General features: G+C 32.0%; 1 protein-coding gene across 2 annotated transcripts in view; it reads left to right on the plus strand.

The window, feature by feature from the left end:
• The first annotated feature begins 874 nt into the window (after positions 1–874).
• Positions 875–23,034, plus strand: part of LOC130900398 (protein phosphatase 1 regulatory subunit 3B) — a 113,351-nt gene continuing 91,191 nt past the window's right edge. The window contains exon 1 of one of the 2 annotated variants that reach the window (XM_057810961.1): positions 875–1,143. The gene's annotated coding sequence lies outside the window, so the exon portion shown is untranslated. The remainder of the gene's footprint in view (positions 1,144–23,034) is intronic. The other variant, XM_057810960.1, reaches the window with a different exon arrangement.

Below are 23,034 nucleotides of genomic sequence, written 5' to 3' on the forward strand. Positions count from 1 at the left end.
ATCCACGATTGCTGATCTAGGGTCCCATGAACATAGAGCAGGCATATTAAAATAAATATGTATATAGGTATACATTTTCATTTTCAAGCAAGATTTTTGATCGGCCGCTAGATTTCAAAATATTATCGCATCTAATCAGTCGCTCAACATCAGCACTGTGAGGCTTAGCATCTGCAATCAGTGCAAACACTTTAGTAATATTTCCTTTTTTTGTTTACGGGTAAGGGCCACGTTGGGTACTTGTAAAAATTTCTTAGAATATACTAAATTTTTTTGAGGTAGTTTTTTTCGAATTCCTCTTAGCTTTCGAGTTATTCGCGTTTTAAAATTTTTTTAAGTTACAAGTTCCAAACTTCGAAAGCCCGTGTCTGTAATTTTGTAAGAGTTGCTAGGCTTATTCAGTTAACCGAAAACCTCCGAGAATCTAGAAAATGAGAAGCGCCTAATTTAATTTCTGGTTTAATCCCATTTTACCTATACTATAGCCTGAACAGTGTGCTCATCCAACTTAGTAATTAAACTTTTTACTAAAACAACATTGTTGTGTCAACTGATAGATTTAATAACAGGGTCAAAAGTCAAACGTAAATTCTAGATGCTAAGACATTTAATAAGAATGGAACTAAATGTTTTTTGGTTAATATGATAATTGAATGTATTATTCCTATCAGATTTACTAATGCACATTTGTAATTGAAACATTAAATATTCAATTTATAGTTAAAAATAACCATCAAACAATTTACTTGACAGTACCGGCTATAAGGGGTATAAGTATAGGACAAGACGAAAGGAACAAATCGACCACCACGTGTTGTCTGTAGTGGGGCACTCATTTATCGAGCAAAATATGCTGTCGCATCCAGCCAACTTGACTTGATTTCTCAGTCTGAATTTACATTGGGAAGTGGTGGGTGAGTTGAAAGGATGAACAAATCCCGACACAATCAATTCAACATTGAGATATAATTCATAAAACAAAATATAATGCTAAAGATAAATAAAAAAGTTTAAGTAAATAGAAAAGTTTTTTATCATCATTTTAAAAATTTAGTGAAGTGCTAAATTTTATTCAAGTCGCTGAGACTTAGTTTGTTTCAGTAGGAAAAAAAAACCGCAGGATTTATTTACTACTGCTAACAGGTAAGTGCTGATTATTATTTTTGCAACGTAATGTAAATAGTAAATAATGACCTACCGCCAAGTATATCAACGTATATATAGGTCAGTGTTTAGAGATATGATTACCGTCTAAGCATATATAAAATAAGGATTTATTACTAATTTGATAAAAAGTAGTTTTAACTAGCATGTATTGCTTCTTCTTTTCATTAAAAACGCCGGTTGAATTTGTTTTGATTTCAGTATATATATAAAATTAGTTCTCAATTCCAATTTTTTATATAAATTGATTTATTTTGTGAATATTACAACGAAAATATTTTAAAAATAACTGTGATCAAGATAATAGAAACAGATGTACTTATGGATCCGGCATTCTAAAAAGATAATATATTTTAGGTTTATTTATATATTAGTATCAATACTACTAGATTCTAGAGACCGTTCCTATCTTCAGTTTATTATTTTATTTATCATATTTACAACAACACCAGGTTTTATAGAATTTGAATATATATCAATTGTAATCAATGTTGCCATTTTTATGAATTGAATCATATAAAATTTGGCATGAGAATATAATCAATGTTATAAATTCCATTCGTCTTACCATTGATTCTATACTGAAATTATATTTAACTAAACAGTTCTAGAACCGTACATTGAAGAACTATCTTGGATTTGGATATTTAAAAGCAAGGCTGTCAGATAAAATTTTTTAAAATTTGCCGAATTCCCTAAAAATTTTTTCCTTCTGTTAGTGATGTTCGGGTTTATAAAAAGTATTAGAGGTCTGGCTATTAAATAAGGAGACTGCGCGTCTAGAGGGCGCCCTAGACAGGTGGGGTAAAAAACTAGTGCGTTGGGTATCTAGATATCTTGTCTATGCACGTCCCAAAACACGTTTCCGTCACTTGTGCAGTAGAGGTTTGAAACGAACGTGTTTTTTTTCTCCTTTCGAAAACCTTGTATGCAACATATCAATGTCAAATTTGACACGAGGAATTACACGTGACAAAAGTCTGTGTGAAGTTTGTGCCAAAAAATCTGACTCCTGACTAAAAGTCATTGCGTCAACGTGTCTGCTCAGATTTCATTGAAAGTTTAGAAAGGTTAGAAAAAGATCTGCTTTAAAAGGGACCTGATTTGAGTCGTTGAGCTTCTAAAGGTACTCACTAAAGAAGACCTCCAGTGAGTGGCGTGCGTGGAGAGGGGAGTACATTGAAGGAGACCATTATGTAGAATGATTTTAATAATAAAACCCATTTTCGTAACCAGTCTCATTATTTAATAGCCAGTCCTCGTATGTAATATTAATATACTAAAGACAATTTTTAAAAGCCGGCAACACACCGGTAATGACAAACTAGGCACTATTCAATAAAACAATACAGTGGTCGGTTTAAATATTTTGCATTGGCACAAATCAAGTCGGTCAGTAATTAAAATTTCTGGATGAAGGATTAATTAATACAAATTGTATATTACTGAAGTTAAGACATTTCTCAAGAACCGGTAACATGCCGGTATTAACAAACTGGGTATAGTTCTTCCAATAACAATTGCAGAAGACAGTTATGCGAGGAGCAATCAATATTTCATAAATACGGTTGGCACTCATACCAAATTAATAAATGAAAAATAATGTTTGCTCCCGAATAAAATTCAGTAAATATCTAACCAACCGCCAGTCCACGTGGACTCATCATCTCCACTGTTTACCAATGAAAACATCGAATCGTAAACATAAATGCATTTCTATTGGCCGAAGTTGTCGGAAGGCGTATGTACACAACTTTTTCGAAATATTCCTACCAAAGACAGTCTGCGACAGTGGATTTATTTAGTGAGATTTATTTAATTCATTTCGTATACAAATATATTTTTCTAAAGACTGAAATAAGTCGAAACATCAATCTTTTTTTGAAGAATTATTTTAAAAACTAATTTTAGAACAGAAGAGATCTAAAATCAAGAACATTTACTTAGAAGTATAAATATGTATATCAAAAGATCGAAGAAATTAAAGAAATTTCAAAGAATATTTTGACGCTAATCAAAACTGCACTTAACCTCTATTTTCATTTCATTTTTGCTGGCTGTGAAAATAATGTCACTGAAGAACAATATGAGAAGACAGAAAAAACAATATGCGTAAAATCAAGTGCTATTTAAATGCTAATTACATGCACTTTAGGAAAAAAGTTAGCAGAGTAATGCAAGTTAAATGTGTAAAATCAATAGATAATTGTAGTAGAATTCTCCCATAATCAAATGCTCCGTTGTTCATTGAGAGACAAAAATATTTTGTAAAAAAAAACTTTTCCTATTCTTGGACGCGTAATTATACAGGCCCCAACAAGGCCACATGTCCAAGAATAGGAAAAGTTTTTTTTTGCAAATTTTTCTATCATTGAACAACAGAGCATTTAATTATGGAAGCATTCTACTTCAGTTATCTATTGATTTGGTACATTTAACTTGCATTGTTCTGCTAATTTTTTGGCACATAATTACTATTTAATTTTTCGCTTATTGTTTTTTTCTGTCTGCTCCTATTGCTCTGTTAACTTTAATAAAATTATTTTCACAATCAGCAGGAATAAAATGAAAATAGAGTTGCAGTTTACATCAGAAACCGGAACGATCCTCTGCATTACTTCAGCATAGCCTACAAAAACACAAGAATGGGCAAACAAATTCAAAGAATCAAAATCCTGTAATGTTGTCTTTGCCACATGCCTTAGTGAAAAATTGAAACCAAAGACAGACATTTTTTAATATCTAGGTTTATATCTCGATACCAAATTAACGTGGAGAACACATATGGAAAAAAAGTTTAGCAAATACTATTAACTGCTTGGTCCTAGATTGCAATTATCTCTCCGGAACAAGCTCTTAGTATACAATGCTATAATTCGACCCCTCTGAACTTAAGGAACATCGCAATTATTGAACGGTTTCAATCCAATACTACTAAATACTAAGAGCAATTACAAATTATCCTTGGTTTGTTCCAAACAGGGATATTTATTGCGACTTAAAGGTGTCCACAGTGAAACAAACTATTGTACAGTTCAGTGAGAATAATATAAAACGACTACAAAACATTCAGTCCTATTCCGAGGCAAATTTGTGGGTCTATGAGCTATATTCGGTTTTACGGTGAATGGGCTGATAACCCGTTCCACTAACCCTCCTTCTTTTCTCGGGCTTGGGACCGGCAACACAATCGCTAAGCTACTCAATCCACCCAGCGATCATGCAGGCGGACTCTCTCAGTCTGCTCCTATTTAACATAGTGATGGATGAAATCATAAAACAAGTACGCAAACTAAGAGGATACAAAATGGGAAATAAAGAAGTCAAAATCCTGTGCTATGCAGACGATGCGGTACTGTTGGCGGAGAACGAGGACGATCTGCAAAGGCTACTGTACCAATTTAACAAAACAGCAAAAAAATTCAATATGATAATATCAGCGGCAAAGACAAAATCAATGGTTACTTCCAAGACACCGATCAGATGTAAGCTTGTGGTGGATAACAAAATAATACACCAGGAAATGAAATTTAAATATCTGGGAATCGAAATATCTGGACACGGGGACGTGGAGACGGAAGTAAGAAACCAAGCTACAAGAGCTTCAAGAGCAGCAGCATACCTAAATGACACAATCTGGCGAAATAAATACATTCGAACTGAAGCAAAAGCCCGCATATACAAGACCGCAATCAGACCTATATTATCCTATGCAGACCCGACCTGAGACCTCTAAAACGAAACAGATATTGGAAACTACAGAAATGAAAATAGTTCGAAGAATAGCGGGAAGAACACTAATGGATAGAGAAAGGAGTGAAAACATAAGACGAACATGCGGGATAGATAATATCAATGACTGGGTACTGGATAGAAAGATAAAATGGAATGAGCACATTGACCGCAAGACGAAAGAACGAATTATGAAAATATTAAGGGACAAATCACCAGCAGGACAAAGAAGCCTTGGAAGACCTAGAAAAAGATGCCTATACACAGCAGGAAGAAGAAGAAGAAGACTACAAAACATCCTAATACCCTGGCAGTTAATCTTTTAATCAGTGTTAAGTTGTTAAGCAGATGGCATTCAATAAATTAAAAAAAAAAACAAGAAAATTCCAATCCACGTTTTTTAAACGTCGCGGGCAGACAATATTTTTTCATCGATATTTATTTTACAAATTTATTTAACATAAGAGTTATGTTGACAGAAAATATATATACAGTAATAAATAAGTTAAGTGCGTTTAAAAGTGTTGAGAAGAGAAAGGTGACATTCTTTATATTGTTACTGATAATTTTTTCTTTTATTCCGTCTAAGAAATTTATATCATTCTTTCTAATTGACAATAATTGCAATTCTTATTTAATAATCAACGACAAAAATAAAACGCCGGTGTAAGTTTTTTCTTCTTAGATTAGCAGCTATGAAAGATGTACTTTTACATAATTTATAATATGTGTCAACATCGTTATTACTGATTTATGCTTGAAATGGTCTCTTTGGATGATAAATTATATGCATATGTTGCATCCGAGTCTATTTCAAACAAATAGCCATAAAAACCATGTGAACAGTTTACCTACTGCTTCGTCTCAAAATTACGAATAATGGTGCAAAGAATGTTGATAATTTAACTATTGATAACGGTTTCAATGGTTTATATTCAACTAATGTAAGCCTTATTTGCTATTACTTTACGATGAGTAGAAATTACTATTACAAATATTAGATTACCGAGAATTTAATGATAAAAATATATTTTTCAGAATATTTACTTAGCGTAGTTGAAACTAGACATTTTAAAGTCTAGAACTTTTTGGAGTAGCCTTGAACAATGAACAAAATAGTAGTTTTATCACCTATAACAATGAACAGGTATTAAATAAATCCATTAATCAAATAATAATTTTAGAATATACCCTATCGTAAACAATGTACAGTTTACCAAGTAAATATTGGATTATTGAACGAGCTAAAATTAGAATTTTCAGTAGAATAACACCATATTAAAATAAATTTTTCAAACATTATTTTCTTAAAATACGTAACTTGAATATTTTGCCTTTTATATTGTTATGAAATTTATTGATTTTGTATTATTCAACAGAATAATTATGGTCATAGTACAAATAAAAAAAAATAATCTCCTATCCAAAATACAAACATACAATAAACAAGCAATTACATAAAACTTATTGGCGACAAATACAAAGTTAGAAATGCATACGAAAAATTCGAAAACATACAAATAACTACATTTTCAAATTATTACTCACCTTAGTTAATACATTTTTCGCATCACTTTTACGGGTTTGAAACTCTTCTATAATCATCAATAGTCTTAAATTGATAATTTACAGTATGAAAATATTATCCTCCCCCAGCACATCTTTGAATTATAAGCACCCCGTCGACAATTTTAAATAAGAAAGAGGGTCGTGTGGCACCTTATTGGAAAGGGATTTTAATTCTCTGTTCAACAATATAATTTTTTTTTAAATTTGGTGCAATCATAAAAGAAAATTCTGGAATTGATTCATACTCGTATTTTGTTTCTTATACCTAAGGATGGATGATGCAACCCTCACTTATTCTATATCACAAAAATTTTGTAAAGCTTCAGTGTTTTCTATAACAAACATTCAACACCCTCCTTATAAACATATTACATTAGCTTATTATTAAAACACAATTTTCTTCTTCTAACTTTCATTAGAGATATTTACAAGTTTGGTATTATTTTTTTGTTACTTTTTGATTGACAAGCAATCAAACACAGCTGGAATATCCCATTGGTTCCCAAACTTTTTTGTTTCATAGACCAATTTGAAAATTTTGCTGGATCCGGTGGATCCCCTGCAGCTACTTGAGGGGTCATCCATATATTACACATATCACACATTAAGAGGGAGGGAGGAGTTGAAATTTTTGTGATGTCACATATCTACTTTTAATAATTAATTGAATATAATTAAATATTGGACTATGTTGATTTTATTAGTTTATTTAATAAAAATATAACTAAAAAATTAAAATAAATGTTTTCTCTCGATTATTTTTAGATACATTTATAAATTTAAAAATGTTTGACGTCACATTAGAAAGGGGAGATCATAAAAATGTGACAACCTATGATAAGGACGGAGGGGGCTGAAAAGTCCTAAAATTCCTGTGACGTAATTTATGAATGGCCTGTTACTACCAATTTCCAAATCTCGTAAAAGTGTAAACTTGTGTTGTGACTGAGTTTCAACGACGAATTTATAGTTTTCGCAAAAAAAAGGTTAGAATTGTTTGCTTGATAAGGTTAAATATTTGAAAATAAAATCAGCAAATTTTCAATGAAATTAAAAAAGCGAAATTCGCCAACCGCTATCCAACTTTACTTTTTTGAAATCTACACTTACTCACAGACAAACCAATGAATTCTTACACATTTTATTTGAAAAATTCCTATTCGAAGTGGTAAAAATGAATTTAGTATATTTTCTTGTGTAGGTATTTATTTGAATGTATAAATTATTACACTCTTAATTCTTTTTAACAGTCGTAGTATAATCAAAATTAAACACTTATCATGTAATGTAACTTCTACAATGTTAATTACAAAAGAATATAGAATTTTAATGAGAGGGATGTACTTGATGAATAATTGACAGCAAAGGATTAATATTTGCCTTGAATTTTGTAAGAAATAGGGGCGCAAATCTCTCCGTTCTGTGATATTCAATCTGCTACTTTTTTTGTTAATAAGTTTTGAACGGCTCTAAAACTTTTTTCAACAAGATGTGGAGAGGGAAACGCAATCAGAAGCATTTGCAGAATCTCATCAGTCTAGTGTATTTATGGGGTATTTCTACCTGCAACCAAAATTTTTGATTTCCTCTTTTGAATGTCAATATCAGCTTGTAATATCACGTTCTCAAATGGGCTTATGATCCATGGTGGTAATTCCTTCGACAGAATATCTTCAAATCTGATTTTGAAATCATCATACAGGCCAATCAAATGTTGTACGTATGTCTGAATATCTTTCCCGAGGCATTCTACCTACGATAGGACTTTACTTTTCTTTTCAATAATTTGGAAACAACATTAATATCGATTCCCTTTGCTTTATGAAGTTTCCGAAACTGATAACGTAACGTTTATCCTTTACATTCGTATTTATATTGGTGAAAAATCAAATAAGTTCATGCAAGATTGCAAATACATACACAACAAGTCGTATTAATTTGCATCTCTGAACGTTGTGGACGGGATGACGGCCGGCGTGGAAACAGCAAGTATCAATGCGTTGTACTTAATATGGAAGTTTTCATAAGTAACAGTTGCTGAGCTGAGTATTATCTGCTTATATTGATAGGAGAAGTCAAGCCAATCTTTTAGTTCTTCACTATCAAAACCAAATATATTTTCATGGACCCCCGCTTACGTTTGTGGACTCCCTTTTTTTCCACGCCCAACGTAGACTCCCGTGGACCCGTGGTGGAATCATGGGAATACTCGTCGATGGTGTTAAATTTAACTTTGTTGATATATAATTTCTGTTGTTTATTTATTTTTCTTTAATCTTTAGTGGACTATGCATTTCTATATAATTCCTTGCAATGTTGTACCCTTCCAAGCTGACTTAACGCAGGCGCAGTACTCGGATGTGGGAAGTCAATTCATTGATATAATTAATTGAACTATCACGTGACATGTAAGATTTTTTAAGGCAGCACAGTCGGTCGACATTTTTAATAATATTTCCGCTACTCAAGCCTCAATCTATGCCGGTTAGCCACTGTATAAGGACATTATACTCAATGTATTTTACAAATTGTATTGTATTATTTTATATGTGATATGTTGAAATAAACCCCTCTGGAAATGAAATCGTGTTTGGAAAATTTTTCAGCGTACAGGACCGTATATAAATCTACTTTTAGCATATAGGGTGTATGACTAGGTCATATGGTCCTGTCGCATACTCCTGGTAGAAGTTTATTAAAAATATTTCAGTTCCTCAGGCACTGCCAATATAAGAACCGTTTCGATCCCAATAACATCGTTTATGACGATATTGAGATCTCGAGCTGACTAAATAACCTACAAGCCCGAATATTATTCGCACCATTGAATCAAACAATTCCCTTGCCAAAAACACCCTTCTTACTCCTTAGGTCACCTATTTTGCCAAAACTCAAGAGAAAACTTTCATGTCTCCTCCTTCGGCAGTTAGCGACAGCCTAGAAGATTCACCATTAGGTGAAACCTGCTTCTAAATCCTAATTTTTCGATCATTAGTATTCTGTTCCGTATAGTATTTTTTTGCTCCTATTATTTTAGGCTATACTATACTACCCTCCTACAATCCATCACAATCCTAGCTCGACAGAGGAATTTTTTCCTATATCAGCGCCATTCCTTGTAACTTCCATACTCCTTATAAAAATTTCCCATCATCATCTCTTTCTCTTCACACTACCACTATATCACTACAAAAATGCGTGTCTATCTGAGACTAATACTCTCGGGAGTTGCTGTCGAAACTGTTTCAAAAAAATGAACACACTCTTGAGAGTAGATATCTGAGATTTTCTTGCGGCTATCGGCGACTAGACTTGAGAGATGCTCTCAAGTGAATATGTCGTTTCTTTACTAGAGAGAGAAGCTCGGCTTTGGTTTTTCTCAAAAAACTCCAAAATTCTTGAGAATTTTCAGTGTGGAGCCTCTGAATTAGAGCAGATCTGGCACCTAACATTTGCCTGCCAAACTAGAAGTGCAGTTGCAAGTTTTAGTTTAGACAAAATTTTACGTTTTTTAACTTATTAGTAGAAGTATAGTGGACACAGTTCTGAGAGAACTTTCAGAAAACGCACATGCATGTTTCCCTAGAGATACTCACGAGATAACCACACTACATCATTTTTTATCAAATGGATAATTTGTTGAGAGTAACTCTCGACACAAGGCTCTCAAATGGACGCTCATCTTAACGGCCGTTTCGATAACCATGTGATCGTCATCAGAGACTGAAGGTGAACTCTCAGTACATAAAATATTTTTGAAGTGTTTCTTATAAACAAACTATCAACTTTTCAATATATTTTAATTTGCATAATAGAAATTCAAATTTAATATTAGGTATATATACTTACAGAGTTCTTTTCAATTTTTCTTGCACGAGCTGTTTGAACATGTGTGGTCTTGACCGACACAAGTAATATTGTTTACGGTTATAATGCATAAAAATTATTCATAATGCATATTATACAATTCATACAAGTACTTCGTATTGAGATAGGCATAAGACAAGAGTTCGTAATAAATGTACTCGACGTCGTGCTAGCGGCCTTGACAAACATCATAGAGAAGAGCATGATTATTATATGCAAACAGTTAATGGTGGCTGTAGTAAATGAATGGCGTTAAAATTGTTCATTTGTCGGCGTAAATAAGAAATACACATTGATTATTTGTTGAGAAATAGAAGGTAATAAACGGTCATTTATTTTGTTAATGAAATTGTATTTTACATGTAACGAACATGAAAATAACCCTACTAGTTGTCACGTTATTTCTTTCGTTATATAGTCGGGAGAATAGTTTACACAAGTTTTATTTCATCATTACTTCCAGAATCTTATCATTGATAAATATTTTTGCAAGTAACTTGACTTGATATGGAAATCCCAAACTTTTACAAAAACATTGTCTAAGATATAATATTTTGACAAAAACGTTCAAGATATGCGTTCTCGAAGAACCAGCACACCATCCACTACGCAATTTACAGCAATGACAAGACCTGGAGCAGATTTTCAATTGTTGTGATACTTAAATGTAATGCTTCCCTTATACTTAAGAAAAAGAAGAAGAAGATTGTAAGAGGTTAAGTTGAAGAAAAATGCACGTGTATGTAGTAGAATGTATTGTATGAGCTACGATGTAAAATATATAATATAAATATATCATCAAGACAAGAATAGTTTGATTTTCACGTAATAACAACATCAATGAAGAAAATTGTGTTAACCGTAGTTTCGCTTTCTTATACCTCACAAGCGAACCGTAGACAATGAATTTTATTGCGCAATATTACGAATTGTGCCGTTTAGGGTTAAAATTGAAGATTGCACAATTATTGAACAAAAGTTTGAGTGAGTTTAATTTTTATTGCACCATATTTTTCCATTGCATTGTGTAGGGTCAACACAACTAAAGCAGCAGCTAAATCTTGTTTGGACATGTTCCTTTTCTACTACTATTCTTCGACTAAACACGAAAACATTGCGCAGCAGTTTGTTTATTGTGCAATTTAATTGATCGTTTGGATTCTAAGCGCCTTTCAATCTTATTGTACAATAAAATATATTGTACAAAATTATGTAGGGTCTAAGGGCTTAAGGAATATTAGCAGAAAATACGAGGGCCGTTTTTTTTCAACCTCCGATCGCTCCGGGCAGACGCTACGCGGGCAGAAGAAAGTGGGCATGCGCAGTAGGCGACTGCGAAGCTCTCGCACTACACACTCCGCCATTGTTGAAAGTCAGGCGTCAGTCGGCGTTGTGCTACAGCCACGTAAAAATGTCCGTCATTATTGATGCTCCCGCCAAGTGTGAATGGCGAAGTGTGATTCATTTTCTACAGGCTGAAGGCAATAGTGCTGCAGAAATCCTTCGGAAAATGATGCGTGTGTATGAGGAAAACTTCATGAGTATTGGTGTTGTGCGTAGTTGTGTCGAAAGTTTAAAGATGGCCGTAATGATGTGCATGATGAAGGGGGCCAAGGACGCAAATCTGTCGTTCCAGATAACCTGCTTCAACGAGTTGACAAAATGGTTAAAGAAAACCGCAGATATACCATTACTGCTTTGTCAACGAAAATTCCAAAAATTTCAAGGTCTGTTTTGTATTGTCACTGAACGGTCAGGCTACTTTCTTACTACTAGACTACTAAACTTTCTTTGAAGAGGGTATTGAAAAGCCTGTCTCCAGATATGAGGAGATTATGTCGAAAAGTAACCGAAAGTGTTGAGTTGGTAATAAAATTATTGTTTTATATGAACTTGTCTTTTATTTATAACCTATCTGAGGTTGAACAAAAACGGCCCCCGCACCTAGGTTACCAATCCAGGAGGGCAAGTAAAATCTGTTCAACTGACTTCAGAGTATTCGTCATCACCATAATAACCCTTGAAGTATTTTATTTTCACTTTGCCCGGAGCAAGTAGAACATACCCCGATAAAAAACTCGAGGCAATCCGAACTTGAGGTTTGGCGCCAAACCGTTACGAAGCGACGAAAGAGAGTTTCACATTTTTATCCCCATCGACTCTGCTTCAAGTAACATTTATACGAATGTGTGGATTAGAAGATAATACTTTTTCAATATTTTCATATCGCTTTTCTGAACGAGTAATTTTCATAGCCCCTTCGGTAACAATGCATTTATCCTATTGATAAATCCATACTTAGAAGTATTTTTGGAAGCCGTTTTACGGAATGGCTACGACTCTGTCGTGCCATTATTAATGTCAGAAATGGTATTAAAACATTTTTTGTAATTTTTGGAAATCTGATAATTAAGGCGAATTTGGACAATGTGGAAAGAAAACGGACTTGTGACACGGCACTTCGTCATGATAAAGAAGATAGCCCTAGGAAAATTTTCATGTCTTTTTCTTCGTATATTGTTTTAGTAATCACACGGTATGTTGAATATACGAGTTAAGTAATATTCATGTGGTTTTTCTGGCCGAAAAGTGTCTCGACTTATCCACATTCTCAACTGATTCAGTTAAATCGCTTATAACAAAGTTAAATCTTTAGTTAAATCTTTAATATAGATTTTATTATTTCATAAACTTGTTTGGTTAGGTTAGGTTTGGCAAGTAATGAAATTCAAATACTTAGAAATCGAGATTTCAGGATTTGGAGACATAGAGAATGAAGTAAGAGAGCAAACAACCAAAGCTTTAAGAATAGCAGCATGTTTGAACGATACCATATGGCGAAATAAACATATCGGAATAGAGGCCTAATCGAGAATATACAAGGCCAAGGTTAGACCCATAATGACCTACACCGCAGAGCCACGGCCAGAAACGGCGAAAACCAAAAGAATGATGGAAACAGCAGAGATGAAAGTGCTACGCAAGATAGCCGAAAAAACCTTACTGGACAGGGAAAGAAGTGAGAACATCAGAAGTGCAAAATAGATGACGTCAAAAAGAAGTGAGAACATCAGAAGTGCAAAATACATGACGTCAACGAATGGGTTCTATCAAGAAAGAAAGAATGGAACGAGCACATAAGTCGTATGGACAACAGTAGACTAGTCAAGATAGCGCGCCATAAATCCTCATTGGACCGAAGGAGTACCGGCCGATCCAGAAAAAGGTGGAGCGACAACTTTGAAGCAGGATAGGAGGCTAGGATGTCGAAGATAAAACAGGCCACTATGCCTAATACGAAGAAGAAGAAGAAACTTTTTTGGTTCTAGGTTTATTACAAACTGCTAATCTGGACTGTTCTGCAACGGTTATTGATAGCGTTAAGCGCGGTTCTAGTAATAGTACTTGCTTTCAACCAAATATCGAAAAGACCGTCCCGGAAACGGTTCACAAACGATGCCTAAGTCAGTTCAATTACAAAATAGAATCGTTTGTATAATTATAACTGCACGTAATCTCCATTGCGTAGAATCGTCACCGTACAAAGGTCGATTTTATTGATGGGTTTGAACTAACCTTCTTTTTCAATTATGAATCAAAATTTAATATTGAGAATAAATTTTATTACTATTAACACGTTATCACTAAAGTGACTATAAACTGACAAGTCAAAATGGATGATACAGGTCTAATAGATAAACAATTTTACACCTCATACGTTGAGGTGTGATGTTTTCATACTGTTATTATTGTTATTTACTTTTACTTATATATCTTTAATCTGGTTTATTATTACTATGGTTTACTGTTGTTTTTACGAGACTAAGATTCTTCTACTGATAAAAGCAGGTATACGATGGTATATTCTACTTCTTATTTCGTGTCTCAAGACATCTGCCCTATTTTCTAATATTATCGACAATCGAACATTCTTCTTCACGTTTCTTTAATTTCCTTTCTTTTTTAGATCTAAATATTCTCTCTTTAGAGTACTAGAAGCCAATTTATTTCTCGTTGGTTGATAATAATTGATATGTACGATGTTTGTTTGAATTATTTTTTTAGTAGTAACGGAAATAGTTTGCAAATTTACTTTTATATTTAGAGCTTAAGCTAACTCTTGCCGCTAAATGTCTTCTTCGTAGAGCTTGTAGTCTCAAAAATCAACTATCTGCAAGTGTAGACGATCGACCTTGCACTGACCTTCTGTCATATCCTCTGCTATCTCGATATCTCGCAACAACAGTTCACTGATTAAGTTTCAGTATAATGGTAACATACATCTGACTAACATTCCTTGAAAATTAAACTTATTGATATTTCTTTTGCAATATTGCACTAACGCTGATTTTGTAAGCAATGTTGTCATTTTTATGGGTGATGCGATACTTTTTTAACGGAGTGTATTTATGTCAATTGGATTAGCAAGTCATTTACTCGAGTGGATCTATTTCTTAACTGAAGTCTGAGTTCAACTCCAATGCTTGTGGAATGTTAAGTCACCGCATTATATAAACAAGCAGATGAAGCAATCTTCATACACAGATTAGGAAACTAAAATAAATATACCTGTTTTTGGAGTTCAAGAAATAGTATTAGTTCAAGTTTTTTCCGCTTATTTAAACGATTGCATCCCTAAAATGTTATTTACTTATTTGTGTAAGCTATTCGACTGCAGTGTACATGATTTTAGAGCTACCATAATAATCCCCACTAGGCTACTGCGAACCGGATTGTAATCGATCTTTTTAAATAATCTGCTTTTAGTGACCAACAGTCAATGTGGTAGAGATAAAGACTTTAGTGCACAATTTTGTATTTTAGGAATTAATATTTTCTCAGAAAATTTAACTGTTTAAAAAACCAAAAATGTAGATCACACGATTTTGCCTTTTGGAAATGTTCCAAATTATACATTAAACGTTATAAATTAGTGGACCACATCCTTTGGTTGGAGGTGACTTTTTCTAATCATCGCAAAAATATGTATAAAATCAAACGCAAAAAGAAGTTATGTATTCCAGCGGAATATAGTTTAAGGTTAGTTATTTCATTACCTTGTGTTTATTATTGATTAGGAAGTAATTACCTACTGGACATCCTTGATGTATGAATAAACTTATGAATGTAAAAAAATATGTAGTTTAATTTTATACGTGTTGAAGTGGCATTATTATCGGTTCACTCTACTTATACGACATATTTTAATAAATTTTTTTGAATCTCTTGAATAGTGGAACTTGTTTTCAAATGATGTTTACTAATACTAGTATGTGATTATACTTCCTTAATAATATAGAATTTGATACATCAAGGCAAGTATTATTATTTATGTCAAAAAGTAGTAGTAAATCTAAGTTAATTTAAAAAAATAAGACTTTAATAAGCAGAAATAAAAGTGTCATGAAAACAATGGAAATTTGTGAATATATTTTTTAGACTTTATTAAACAACTTCTCCATTTCATAAATAGTAACAAGGCAGCACCGTTTTTGTATTTTTCCGGGTTCCAAACTTAATTTTTTCGAAATTTGACATATTAGAGGAGTTACGTATATCGTTGAAAAAACTTCTCTATAAGAATTGATAATCTAATCAATATAAATATTTTGAGATTAAGTTAATCTACACAATTTAGATGTTTTCTGGTTATTATAAGTGTGTATATGAAATAATTTTGTTAACATTCTATAAAAATCCAGAACAAATATCTTGTACTTGTTTGAACCTCTTTAATTGAATCAAATATTAATTTCATATTTGTATACTCTTCAAGATAATGGGTTTGCTGGCATTGCTGTTGATTGATAAACTTATTAAGGTCCTTGATGCTTAATATATTGTTTTAAATTACAATAATTAATAGAAAAATTTTCGACTAGGGTCTAAAATAACAAAGATACTCAAATATTTAAATTGCAGTTTGAGAAAATATTTATATTTGCAAAAATTTAAATTCTATCGACAGTAAACTAATATCATATATAAATTTCGTATATTTTGCTATATGTTTTTTGCTTTGAAATTTCGTTTTCCAAAAAAAAAAACGAATGGGGTGCAAAAAGGGCTCAGTTCACGTCTGGTACCCTGTTTAAACCAAAAGCCCTTACAGGCAGGTACATTTTACTCGTCTATTTACGTTTTATAATATAATATTCAGTTGTAGCAAGTTAACGAGATATAATAATGATTATTTTTAAACCTCAAAATGCGTATTCAAATAATCACAAGTTTGTGTCAATAGTAGATATATTATTCAGCAGTGTATAATAAAGGTTATTATCACGAGGTGAAGCTTACATAAATCACCTAGTGTATTATATCTCATTATACGCGAATAGAATACTAAACTTTATCGACGACTACAAATTATTTGTGTAAAAGTTTCCTTGTGGGAAAACTTTGTTACATTTTTAGAAACACTATTATTTTATTCTAACAAATATTCCATACGTTATATTATTGTTCATAGTTTTCGAAAATTATAATAATCGTATAATATTTCCATAATAATCAACACAAAATTTATGTGGTAGTTTAACAAATATTGGGTATCTAATCTTACAATATGATGCACATAATTTCACATAAAATATTAAAACACATAATAATGTTGACAGTTTTGAATCAAATTCATTTTGTTTCAAAAGCTATTTCAATGTACAAATTGTTTCACAAATCATACATAGTACGTTAAGACACAGATACATTCATGTCGCTGACAGCTTAGTGTTGAAGTTCCATGCCTTCAAAAAAGGAGCTCCCGGTTTCGAGTCGAAATTTTTTTATATGTACAGAACTCGATTGAAACTATTTAGTAGTGTTTTACGTGATAAAATCATAAAAACCGATTTTTTGTAACAAAACAATACAAAAGCTAAATGAAGAAAGCATCTGACAGCAGTGATTGATGATTTATCAATCACTGCCGTAATCAATGGGTATTATTAAGGTTGAGCAAGCAGACCTATAATGGGTACATTATTCAACAGTCTTGAATAAAAATATTTTTAATACGCTTCAATGTAAATAATCACTTAACACTGATTGTCATTAATTGACAGTGTCACTTAGACAAAAATACTTTTATATACGACATAAATCCATAAGAATAGAACATTCTGCTTTATAAAAAATTAAGTTAATTGATATGACCGTTATGACTCACTTCACTTTTTTGTACCTAGGTGTTTACTACGTCCGTTATAATATTCACGTTTTTTTTTTCATTCATTTGCATTCATAAAGAATGTAATTTCTTAATCCGCCAAAAAACGTAAAAAAAGGATTCGTAGCGGTTCCATTTTTCACGCTTTTGCGTTAAAAACGTGCCGTAACATGTCATTTTTTAACGCAATTAAAAAAATTATTTAATCCAAAAAACTACAGTGGGCATACATTTCGACGCTCTTCCGACGTCTCTATTAGTGGATTCCGGTGATGATATAATTCAACTAAAGGAGCAAGGTGGGTGGAAATCCAACACAGTTGCGGAGGGTTAGTTACGTAGACGACTCAATAAAAAACAAAATGGATTCCGCAGAGAAAATTTTGACGGGAACAACTAGTTCGACTTCAATCAACATTGTAAATGGTCCTATGATCCTACCAAATATCCAATAAGTACTAATACAACTGTAGACGATGTTATTTCTTTGAATTCGTAAAATTTTGCCAATTCAAGTACCAATAGTTCTTCTTCACTTCAAATTAATAATGCTCAAAGTTGTACTTTCAATATTACTATTACAAAATAAAAATTGATAAAAGTTTTGTCGAATTTTTTTAAGTAGGACGGACGTAGGAAAATTTTTGTATGAAGCTCATGGGTAAAGTAACTTTTTTTTCACTTGTAGGAATTGGCGCACGAGCCTTCATCAAAATATTTATCAACTCTGAAATCATCAGCAACTATTATTCAAATCATTTTGTGCTCATTTATTTTTTTGAATTTCTTCTTATTTGGTTTCTGAAGAGGAATAAAATTCTCAGTATATATCGCTTGCTTCAATTATATTAGAAACTTTAGTTTACAAATTTTTTGTTTTATTGTGGATATCGTAACATTTACATTGTTGTCAGATTGGTAGGGTGGTAAAAAAAGTTCAACCAAAGCGATGCATTAAAAGTTTAAACCAAACCAGGACGTAGAAAAAGGCATGAAATAAAAACCAATATTTTTATGTAATTGTCATGTTAGAAGACGATAATTTTTTATAATACGGAAATATTTCTAATAAGAATTTTAAATTAAAAAGGTTGTCACATTTCGATAGACTTGTTTGATGACACATTGATAGGAAAATGTTACCATTGAAACTATACAGAGTTTTTATTGTTTGAATGAGGCCATGTAATAAAAAAAAACAGCAATTCATTATGGTACATTCGAACTACTAAGCTAAATCATGATCGTAATCTCCCACGAAGAGAGAATTTTTGGATATTCCACCCCGACGGGGGTTAAATAAGGTATTGAAAATATGAATACATAAACTAGATTTACGAATACCTACTTGTCAGTTTATACATCGGAAAAATTAATATCACAACAATCTAGATATGTTATATTTTTCTTAAAACTCATTAAATTTTCAAAAACATCCACATTCTATCAATTGAATACATTTATCAAACTTAAAATTAAAGAAAAAAATTACGTGTCTATTTCGGAAAATAATATAGAATTTTTATGGACCTTTTCATGAACATTATTTCATTCTTAATATCCCTAATGGATTTTTCCGGCGCCCGAAAAGCGTCGTTTTACCTCTTTATTTTTATAGACGCCTGGTGACGTTAGCGCCACCCGCGTGAAAGCTGTTGAATTGCTCCGTTGAACCCGGAAGTACACTGTCATCGAACCAATGGCATAATTATATTTGGAATTATACTGTCTAATAAAAACGAAAAACTCAACGCAATACGTGTAAAACTTTTGTTGTGGAAACAAAATATAATTTTTCCTACGACCACTTATGAAAATGATAGATTTCACACTCATTTTTACCTAAAAAAGTAGCATATTTCACACATGTAGTAAAACATAACAAAAAAAACATGTATTGAAATGCTTGAAATTATACGAGAAAAAAAAAGATGATATAGAGCCCTTGGGATTGAAATCGGATTTCCAGTAATCAACATAATAAAACTTGACTGTGGGGGTTGACAAGGTCAACTTAATTAATTTTTATTTGGAATTTTCAAAATAATGTATCAGTTGTTTTACTTATATAAACTTTACGAGATAGAAAATCGTTCATACACATATTTCTAGAAAATGATAAAGTCAACACGGGGTTTGTAAAGTTATTGTAGAGAAATAAACAGTTACCTGTGTTTTTTTGTTCCACTAGAGAGTTTAATTTCTCAATTCTAAGAGCTCATGTATCATTATCATGAGTTATATCTAGAACATAAACAAAAATAATTAATTTCAACAAAAAAATAGGAATAATAGGGCAATTTTTGTGGTTTTGTTTGAAAAATGACCTTCATATAGGAAAAATTTTCCTCTGCAGAGCTAGGATTTGGATGATTTTTTGATATTACGATCATTTCTTTCGGCGTGGTATTCGTTAACCATGTTTATGTGTAAATTTAGATGTTTTAAAGAGAATGAATTACAACAAAACAATATAGCTCGATGCGCTGTTGGGGCGAAAAAGCGGACACAGTTGCAGAATTTATTACTCCTAATCATCGGATATTTCACTGATGAATAGGTTTTACCAAGTTTCAAGAAAACTAAAGAACACAAGATCAATAATGAGACCACTCAAAGTATATGACTAGTTAGCGGAATTTAATGATGTTTGGCTAATGAAACTACTCATAGTTGTCAAGTTTTGGTTTGAATCTAGTTAGTTTTGAAATGTCTTTAGAGGAAAAGTTGGCGACACTGCCGGTTATACAATAAAAAAATTATTTGTCTTTGATATTTATCTCTACAAAATTCCTAATTTTATTTACAACAAACGAATATTACGTGGAAATCATTCGGTTGAATATATTAGGTTGACCCTAACCTAATTTTGTCTACATTTAGAAGATCAGTTATGTTATTAATGAATTATCATCTCAATGCTATTTTATTACACTGACAGAAATTATTTATAACGTTTTACGAATTAACTCAAGGCGACCATCAGTAACGAACAGCTGTAGATATTTACAAGGTGGAAAAATAACGTTGACCTGTTTTCTATTTTTCAACTAACTCGAATAAAGATTATTAACTAACTTATCTTTTATATATTATATATACTTATACATTAAATAAATCATAGTATATAGTATATATGAATCCAGTTGTACAAAAGAATAACTTTTCTAACTTTGAAAAAGTTACTTTACTGTAAGTTCGGGAACATAAAGTAAACGGAGGAAAATGGTGGAGACGAAGCACTTTCAGATTTATATTCAAGTAATTTATTCTTGGCTTTTAAATGTACGTTAAATTTAAACATTTATAATTTTCGCCACCTATACAGTACGAACCAAAGCTTTTGAAAAAAATCTGTGACTGACTGTCTATAAAAATTAATACAAAACAATTATAATTCAGTTATAAATGTTACCTCAATTGTTAGATAGAATACTAATACTCAGTACTTTTAGATTTTTCTTAAATTCAATTGAATTTTTTAGGTTAGGTTCAATATTTTAATCAGGCTTTGCTTTTATCACAGAGTAAATCAATTTATTTGTGCTTCATTTTAAAAATAAAGAATTTTTATTTGTTAAAACAATTTATTACAAAATGTCATGAAATTCTGATTTGTTAGGTACATATAAATATATGACGACTAAATTCAATTTTGAGATCTGAAAATAAATAGGTGATTTGTGAAATTTTCAACTGTATCTTATTTTCCTGACTACGTTTTAAAAGCCTGTTGACATTTCCGGGTTCTAGGCTCTAAAAGACATATAATATCTAGTATTAATTAATAGGAATAGGAATAAAAGATGGAAATAGGAATTAAAAGATGGGATTATCACAGCAGTAAGGAAAATCGAACTGTTAGAGATGTTACAAAATGTATTATCCTCAGAATTTATGAAAGCTAAGTGTAAACAACAAAGTCGACTCATTTGAAATAACGAAATTCGCTCTATTTCCAAAAAAACGAACCTCCATTCCTAGCCGTCTAAATTACCCACAAGCTCGAGTTACACCAATGAATAAAATAACCCCCTTGTCAAAATCGCCCTTGTCACTCCTGCTAATGGATGGTTGTATAATTTTCTCAAAGCCCAAGAGGAAACTTTCACCATCGTCTTACCTAAATCCTACCTCTTCAATTGTCGGAGTTGTTGGTTTTGGGTGGTTTTCCTGTAACCTGTGGTGAACCCGTTTAACAGCCAAATGTCTGACGATATGGGATAATACACGCATTCACTTGAATAAATAAAGAAAAAATCATTTTTTATCTTCTTTTATTCCAGTCTGTACTATGCTACCACCTAAATCAACTACAATTCCCGCACAGCAGAGAAAAATTTTCTCTGCATCAGGGCCAAACTTAAAATATTTCTCATCCCACAAGAATAATGCCCCTATTCCATTCACAAAAAATCCAACGAAACTCTCTCTCTATATTGAAAAACGAAATATCGGGAAGGAGTCATCCATAAATTACATAACATGAATCACAGATGGTCCAATTTGAGACTCCCCCCGATTCGTTTTCGTTGGAGTTGTTAATGTCGGGAACATTAGTTGTGTCAACATCTTTTTCATTCAACCATACAACATCATCGTTATCATCTACATAAAGAAGTTTTCTGGCATGTTTAGCAGCAATTCTTTGAGGACGAAACTTCGCGACAGGTAAAAATTCTTGTTGCCTCTTATATAATTGCTTGTGTCGATTAGTGGCTTTGTATGATGCAAAATATGGTTTTTTGAGTATCTCAAACACAAATCAAACACAAAATATGATATAAATCGTGCTTAAATGCAGGTAGTTAAGTAATCCGATTCATAATTAAACCTCAAAAGACTATAATTATAATTTGTTATTGATAAAACAGTAGCAGTGACAATAATCAAAACTTGTTATGCTTAACAAAAAGTAGCAGAGACAATATTTAATAAACTGATAACTTTACATAAAATGAATATCGCGAGATCCCAAAATTTGATATATTTTTAGAATAATTGTCTCGTTTCCACAAGCTATAAATAATTGTTTTTCATGTATTATTAACCTTGGTATCCTATGCTTTAATTAATTCATATTAAATAGATGAGCTTCAGCAAGTAACTTCTAAATCGCATTCAAAATCAATTTATTCAAGTTATATATTGTTTTAAATTTAATTTACTTGACTATTATATTTTGATAAGCTTTCCACACTTTTTCTAAATTGGCTATAAATATACCAACAACATGTAAACCGGAGAATTTATTTTTATCTACGCGGAGATCCAGAAGAAATATAGCCCTATTAAATTGTAGTAGAAATGGACAATCTAACAACTACGGAATGCGGAAGGCTGAACAGACAAATAAGAAATATAACATCGGCAAAACACCTCATCATAGAGAATAATAATGCAAATCAGCCACAAGATATTCAAGAAAAGGAAGAACATAATTAACAGCTACCTATCAAAGTGAGAGTAAAGCACTAATAAAATGAAATTGTTAATAACATACTGAGGATTAATTTGTGGTAACTATACTAACT

The sequence above is a fragment of the Diorhabda carinulata genome, chromosome X, assembly GCF_026250575.1.
Source record: "Diorhabda carinulata isolate Delta chromosome X, icDioCari1.1, whole genome shotgun sequence".
Classification (NCBI taxonomy): domain Eukaryota; kingdom Metazoa; phylum Arthropoda; class Insecta; order Coleoptera; family Chrysomelidae; genus Diorhabda; species Diorhabda carinulata.